Consider the following 6724-nt stretch of genomic DNA (forward strand, 5'->3'; position numbering starts at 1 on the left):
CGCGCTACCAGCGGTCCACAGAGCATAGTGACTGTGCTTAGGAAGTTATAAAGAATGCAGTGCAAATGGCCTCATATGGCACGTGTTTCTGTAGTCAGTTCTGAGCGACGACTGATGTAAAGAGCGAAGCCATTAGACAGGAGATAACGGGTTACGAGGGACTAGGAGTGACGAATCACGTTGTACCCTGTGGCAAGCTGATGAAAGGGTTTGGGATTGGTGGATGGCTGGAGAACATCGCCTGCCATCATGTGTAGTGATGACAGTGAAGTACGGCTGGGGTCCTGTCGCGGTGTGGGAGTGTTTTCATGGCTGGGATGTCGTCCCCTTACTGCACGTAAGAAAACGGGCAATACGAAAGGATACTAACACGTTTCAGAGCGTTGTGTACTGCACACAGTAGAGGAACAGTTCAGAGACGTTGACTGTTTGTATCAGCACGACAGTGCACTGTCTCATGAAGCAGCGTCCGTGAGGCAATCGTTTGTAGACAACAACATTCCTGAAATGGGCGGAAATCAGACATTGTAGCAAAGGAAGGTAACCGCAGTGAGTGTGGCAGGCAGGTAGAGGCAGGACGGAAGCTTACGACAAGCAGGATTTTTAGTTTGATTTTCTGTATCGAGGTACAATATTACAATGCCGTTTGCAGCTTTTCCTGCACTCACAGTGTCATCTGCTCACATTATCAGTTCATAACTAATACATTAGGCTCAGATTCCAGACATACTGCTGAAAATACTTTGCGGTCAAAAATCAGTTTTAAATATCACATTATTATTATTACACAATCTATCTAAAACCCCCATTGTCTCCATGCCTGTTCCACCTAAGCAGCATCCTTATATGCCCCTTTATGTATGTTTGCCTGGTAGAAGCCGACCTCGGGGAAGATCAGTTTGGATTCTGTAGAAATGTTGGAACACGTGAGGCAATACTGACCCTACCACTTACCTTAGAAAATAGATTAAGGAAAGACAAATCTACGTATCTAGCATTTGTAGCCTTAGAGAAAGCTTTTGACAATGTTGACTGGAATACTCTCTTTCAAATTCTTAAGGTTGCAGGGTTAGAGTACACAGGGCTAAAGGCTATTTACAATTTGTACAGAAACGAGATGGCAGTTATAAGAGTCGAGGGGCATGAAAGGGAAGCAGTGGTTGGGGAGGGAGTGAGACAGGGTTGTAGCCTCTCCCCGACGTTATTCAATCTGTATGTTCAGCAAGCAGTAAAGGAAACAAAAGAAAAATTCGGAGTAGGAATTAAAATCCATGGAGAAGAAATAAAAACTTTGAGGTTCGCCGATGACATTGTAATTCTATCAGAGACAGCAAAGGAGTTGGAAGAGCAGTTGAACGGAATGGACAGTGTCTTGAAAGGTGGATATAATATGAACAACCAAAACGAGGATAAAGGAATTTAGTCGAATTAAGTGCTGAGGGAATTAGATTAAGAAATGAGAAACTTAAAGTAGTAAAGGAATTTTGCTGTTTGGGGATCAAAATAACTGATGATGGTCGACGTAAAGAGGATATAAAATGTAGACTGTCGATGGCAAGGAAAGCTTTTCTGAAGAAGAGAAATTTGTTAACATCGAGTATTGATTTAAGTGTCAGAAAGTCGTTTCCGAAAGTATTTTTAATGGAGTGTGGCCATATATGGAAGTGAAACGTGGACGATAAATAGCTTAGACAAGAAGAGAATAGAAGCTTTCGAAATGTGGTGCTACAGAAGAATGCTGAAGATTAGATGGGTAGCTCACATAAATAATGAGGAGATATTGAATAGAATTGCGGAGAAGAGGAGTTTGTGGCATAACTTGACAAGAAGAAGGGATCGGTTTGTAGGACGTGTTCTGCGGCATCAAGGGATCACGAATTCGGCATTGGAGGGCAGCGTGGAGGGTAAAAATCGTAGAGGGAAACCAAGAGATGAATAGACTAAGTAGGTTCAGAAGGATGTAGGTTGCAGTAGGTACTGGGAGATGAAGACGCTTGCTCAGGATAGAGTAGCATGGAGAGCTGCATCAAACCAGTCTCAGAACTGAAGACTACAATAACAACAACAACATGTTTGTTTGCAGTGATAAAGTTGTCTTCTGCACAAAAATCTAATAGGCGGCTTCCCTTTTCGTTCCTTTTCCCAGACTATATTCTCTTATTGTTTTTCATTCTCCTACTATCCAATTGCAGTCTTCCAGTCACAATTAAATCTTCGACTTCATTAAAGTACCGAATAATTTCTTTTATCTCGTCATACACTTTTTCAATCACCTATATCTCAAGGGCTAGTGGGCACATGCAGGGTGGCCCCTTACATACATCACGAGCATATTCTCTGGTGTTAGGCAGATATTTGCAGCTTCATTTTTGTAACGCGTAGCTGGACTCAGCCCAACCGAATACTGCGTCATTCAACGCCAGTTGTCGACGGAAAGCGTCGGTTTGTTTCCCGTTAAAGCAAACTGTTTTCTAAAGTGGAAATTTACGTGCGCATTCGATAGAGCGGTCCCAAATTAGTCTAGCGCTGTATTTGTGTTATCGAAATGCATTAAAGGAGACAATAAAACAAAACCAGTACTGCAGCAGCGACTGAGCAGCGCTGCTGCATGGCAATAAGTTAGCAGGGCTGAGGGCCGTGCTGTCTCACTGCTGGAGAATTAGTTATTCTTTGTGTTTCACCGACCCTGTTAACACATTTCGATAAAACGAATGTCCCTCTACATTAATTAGTTACCGCTCTATCGAGTACGCACCTAAAATTCGCCTTTTAAAAATCATTTTGTTTGTAACAGAAAAAAAACCGGCACTCTCCGTTGACAATGCGTGTCGCATGGAAGACGTGCTGAGCTGTGTTTTTCTTTTAGGCTGACTCCAGCTGCACAATGCAAAAACCAAATTGCAGGTACCTGCCGAAACACCAGAGAAAATGCTCCTAGTATCTCTTAGAAGATTAGTACTATAGCGGTGGATTTTGACTTCGTCTCTACCTTGGTTTTGAGAATGTCTTTACTATGCTGCTAATAGTAGTTTATCAAACTCTTATTTTCTTGTTCATTATTACACGTACTCTCACATAAACTCTCTTTGAGTCTGTATTGATAACTCTGTACTCAACTGACTTCAAGTTCTGTTCTTCTTGCCATCACACGTCATTAATTTGTACTATATTTAACTTCAACCGTTCGAATTTTCTTTGCAGACTCTATAACCTACCTGCACGATTAAGATATCTACGAATTTCACCTTCCAATTCGGTGAGCTTCAGAATATTTTAACCGTTCCACCACACGGTAAAGACATGCACTACATGATCAAAAGTAACCGGACACCCCCAAAAAACACACGTTTTTCATATTAGGCGCATTGTGGTGCCACCTACTACCAGGTAGTCAATATCAGCGACCTCAGTAGCCATTAGACATCGTGAGAGAGCAGAATGGGGCCCTCCGCGGAACTCAAGGACATCGAACGTGGTCAGGTGCCTGAGTATCACTTGTGTCGTACGTCTGTACGCGAGATTTCTACACTCCTAAACATCCCGCTCACTGTTTCCGATGAGGTAGTTAAATGGAAACGTGAAGGGACACGTACAGCACAAAAGCGTACAGGCCGACCTCGTCTGTTGACTGACAGAGACCGCCGACAGTTGAAGAGGTTCGTAATGTGTAATAGGCAGACATTTATCCAGACCATCACACAGAAATTCCAAACTGCATCAGAATCTACTGCAAGTACTATGACAGTTAGGCGGAAGGTGAGAAAACTAGTATTTCATGGTCGAGCGGCTGCTCATAAGCCACACATCACGCCGGTAAATGCCAAACGTCGCCCCGCTTGGTGTAGGGAGCGTAAACATTGGACGATCGAACAGTGTAAAAACGTTGTGTGGAGTGACGAATCACGGTACACAATGTGGCGATCCAATGGCAGGGTGTGGGTATGGCGAATGCCCGGTGAACGTCATCTGCCAGTGTGTGTACTGCCAACAGTACATCTACATCTACATGGATACTCTGCAAATCACATTTAAGTGCCTGGCAGAGGGAACATCGAACCACCTTCACAGTTCTCTATTATTCCAATCTCGTATAGCGCGCGGAAGGAATGAACACCTATATCTTTCCGCACGAGCTCTGATTTCCCTTATTTTATCGTAGTGATCGTTCCGCCCTATGTAGGTCGGAGTCAGCAAAATATTTTCGCATTCGGAGACGAAAGTTGGTGATTGGAATTTCGTGAGAAGATTCCGTCGCAACGAAAAACGCCTTTGTTTTAATGATTTCCAGCCCAAATCCTGTATCATTTCTGTAACACTCTCTCCCATATTTCGCGATAATACATAACGTGCTGCCTTTCTTTGAACTTTTTCGATGCACTCCGTCAGTCCCATCTGGTAAGGATCCCACACCGCGCAGCAGTATTCTAAAAGAGGATGGACAAGCGTAGTGTAAGCAGTCTCCTTAGTAGGTCTGTCACATTTTCTAAGTGTCCTGCCAATAAAACGCAGCCCTCAGTTAGCCTTCCCCGCAACATTTTCTATGTGTTCTTTCCAATTTAAGTTGCTCGTAATTGTAATACCTAGGTATTTAGTTGAATTTACGACTTTTAGATTAGACTAATTTATCACGTAACCGAAGTTTAACAAGTTCCTTTTAGTACTCATGTGGATGACCTCACACTTTTCCTTATTTAGGGTCAACTGCCGCTTTTGGCACCATTCAGATATTTTTTACAAATCGTTTTGCAGTTCGTTTTGATCTTCTGATGACTTTATTAGTCGATAAACGACAGCGTCATCTGCAAACAACCGAAGACGACTGCTCAGATTGTCTCCTAAATCGTTTCTATAGATAAGGAACAGCAAAGGGCCTATAACACTACCTTGGGCGACTGCTACGGTCGCAGGTTCGAATCCTGCCTCGGGCATGGATGTGTGTGATGTCCTTAGGTTAGTTAGATTTAAGTAGTTCTAAGTTCTAGGGGACTGATGACCTCAGACGTTAAGTCCCATAGTGCTCAGAGCCATTTGAACCATTTGAACTACCTTGGGGAATGCCAGAAATCACTTCTGTTTTACTCGATGATTTTCCGTCAATTACTACTAACTGTGACCTCTCTGACAGGAAGTCGCAAATCCAGTCTCATAACTGAGATTATATTCCATAAGCAAGCAATTTCACTACGAGCCGCTTGTGTGGTACAGTGTCAAAAGCCTTAAAATCCAGAAATATGGAATCGATCTGAAATCCCTTGTCAATAGCACTCAGCACTTCACGTGAATAAAGAGCTAGTTGTGTTTCACAGGAGCGGTGTTTTCTAAACCCGTGTTGACTGTGTGTCAATAGACCGTTTCCTTCGAGATAATTCACAGTGTTGGAACACAATATATGTTCTAAAATCCTGCTGCATACCGACGATAACGATATGGGCCTGTAATTTTGTGGATTACTCCTACTACCTTTCTTGAATGTTCGTGTAACCTGTGCAACTTTCCCGTATTTAGGTACGGATCTTTCGTCGAGCGGAAGGTTGGATATGATTGTTAAGTAGGGAGCTAATGCATTTCGGAGGCGGTGGTGTTATGGTGTGGTCGTGTTATTCATGGAGGGGCTTTGCACCCCTTGTTGTTTTGCGTGGCACTATCACAGCAAAGGCCTACACTGATGTTTTAAGCACCGTCTTGCTTCCCGCTGTTGAAGAATAATTTGGGGATGGCGATCGAACGCCTGTTCATTATGCACGGCCTTTGGCGGAATGGTTACACGGCGATAACATCCCTGCAACGGACTGGCCTGCACAGAGTCCTGACTTGAATCCTATGGAACACCGTTCGGATGTTTGGGATGCCGACTTCGTGCCAGGCCTCACCGACCGGCGTCGATACCTCTCCTCAGTGCAGTACTCTTTAAAGAATGGGCTGCCATTCCCCAAGAAACCTTCCAGCACCTGATTGAACGTATCCCTGCGAGAGTAGAAGCTGTCATCAAGGCTAAGGGTGGGGCAATTCCATACTGAATTCCAGAATTATTGATGAAGGGTGCCACGAACTTGTAAGTCATTTTCAGCCAGGTATCCAGATACTTTTGATCACATAGTGTGTGCTTGCTATCTGCCATATCGCAGCATCAACAAAGAAAGGCCAAATTGAGTAACGTAAGTCTACATCAGGTAGTTACCCATACTGTTTCTCCTGCAACTACTAAAAAGACTGCTACGTACAGGATCTGTAACATTAGACTGGCCTCTCCATAGACACCTCCATAACGCACAACGCACACAGTAATCTTTCACGGCAAGGACCACTGTTCGCGGGAATATAAGTACTTTATTATTTGGTATTTTGAAGCTCGATAATCAAACAAACTTCTACTTTAATCAATAAACTTCGGGAACTTTAATCACTTATCTAAGTTCTTAGTTCATTTGGCCCGTGATTTTGTTTATTGGCCGTGTTCACTTTTGTCGGGAGTTTTAGAAATTTCACATTATTCAGTTTCTAGATTTTTACGCAGTTAAAGATTCAGTGTGCAATGAGATTATTTCCGTGCGTTGCCATAGGTCTCTTGCACACCTTATGGCTCTCTGAACTGATTTACAGTGCAGCCAAGATAGTGAACGACTTTAAGTACGTGTTTCACTTCAGTTTGTCTTTGGAATTTTTTAGTCACGATAATAGCGTATTCGGCAAACGTAAACGAGTATGACGTCATGAACTGGCCCTC

Source organism: Schistocerca americana, chromosome 2 (assembly GCF_021461395.2).
Source record: "Schistocerca americana isolate TAMUIC-IGC-003095 chromosome 2, iqSchAmer2.1, whole genome shotgun sequence".
NCBI lineage: Eukaryota > Metazoa > Arthropoda > Insecta > Orthoptera > Acrididae > Schistocerca > Schistocerca americana.